The sequence below is a fragment of the Schistosoma mansoni genome, chromosome 3 (assembly GCF_000237925.1).
Source record: "Schistosoma mansoni strain Puerto Rico chromosome 3, complete genome".
Classification (NCBI taxonomy): domain Eukaryota; kingdom Metazoa; phylum Platyhelminthes; class Trematoda; order Strigeidida; family Schistosomatidae; genus Schistosoma; species Schistosoma mansoni.
The window spans coordinates 23,472,326-23,474,037 of record NC_031497.1 but is presented as its reverse complement, the minus strand read 5'-3'; positions in this window follow the sequence as shown (position 1 = coordinate 23,474,037).

The window sequence follows — 1,712 nt, the reverse complement described above, 5'->3', positions numbered from 1 at the left end:
GAGCATGCGACAGACGGACGCCACTATCTGTTCGCCTAGTTTACCTACTTGAGCATTAAAGTCACCAGCCACTATTACTACATCAGAGCGCCTAGCTTTTCTGAGAAGGTCAGAAAGCTTTCTGTAAAACTCATCTTTTACATCATCTGAGCTACAGTCAGTGGGAGAGGAGGCAGAGATGACGAAGAGGCAACGACGAGTGTCCCGATTTTCCCGAGTCCTTACTGTTCTGTTTAGTCGGACAAAACACAAACGACTGTCTACTGGGATTCAGTCTAAAAGAGCTAGTTCTTTCTGCTCTAGGACTCAATGCTATATCTATGCCAGCGAGGCCACGGGAAGCAGCATCAGGGCTTCCAGATACACGAAGTGTGAATCGAGTCGGTTCTTTAATTTGACATGGTCAGGTCAAATGAATGACGCTACTCGGATCTTGTATTGGCGTTTCGGAGACGCAGCACACATCGATGGTGCGAGATTCTAAGGTCCTAGCTAAGGAAGCCTGTCGTCCTATTTGGCACAATGTTCGAACGTTAAAAGTTCCTAAATGTAGTTTGGAGCGTGGTTTCAGGAGACCAGGAATAACATTCCGCGTACTCGGATCGTTTGCCCTAGCGGTGCGAGGTGATAAAGAGACGTGAGAAGGGTTAGTCGTGGAGATAAGAGAGTTACTAAGAGGTGGAAGAAGGATTTGAATATGATCATCTTGGTCTCGTGTGTCGCTACGGGTATGAGGGCTGATATCAGTTCCCAGCTGCCCGCGCCGTGGAAGCGTATTTCTTGAGAAGCCTGAAAAGAAAGTTGGATGAATGTTGGTCTTAACGACCTGGGAGCGTGACCACAGAGCCCAGAAGAAAAGTGCTTGAGGCTGGCCGCGCACAGTCTTTCTGTGGGAGGTTTTTGATGTGTTAGCTCCGTACTTCAAAACGTCTTACCGCCGGAAACGGAAATCCGTGGGGTAATGTGAGGCGTGACATTTTTAGGGCCGACCTTTTCTAACCTCTTCCTTCCCTGTGAGAAGGCATCATCGTTGCAGATGCTAGTTGTCCGAGGAAAACACCTTCTGTCACACTTCTGTACGGTCAGCAGTACGACTTCGCCTTCGGACCTTGGGTTTGCTGTTTTTAGTCTTACCGTTCTCCGATCGACCTTCCTGACACGATAGAACCTACAGGAACATATGTTCCAGCCAATATAGCTAGGTTGGATCATCACGATAGGCAAGCCCGACCACTATGTCAACGTAGCAGCTATGGTTGGGATAGTGAACTACCGCATAGATTCATGTTACCAATTGTGAATGTAGTTTTTAATCATAATAAAATCACATCAGTAATTGCCACGTATCAAGTGTTAATAAATAAAACTACACTAAACTGAAATCAACAAACCCACAATTGACGAGAAATAATTATTCCTTATATGGATATTGAAAAAAAACTACTTGCCTTTTGTACAATGTGACTAAAGTTGATACCAAGTTCTGTAACATAAGGAAATACATAATGCTAAATAATTATCATACAGTAATACAATTTAGTATTTTAATGTCGGAATAATGATCTATGATATAATCAGACATAACTGTATGTCAGAAGGGGTTTTTGTGGAGATTTAGTATTTTGATAGTTGAAAGCGTGAGTCAATTGAAGCTAGATCAGGAGTTCTATTGAGAAGCAGTGACCAGTGGAGTTCAAACCGCGTTTGTTGTG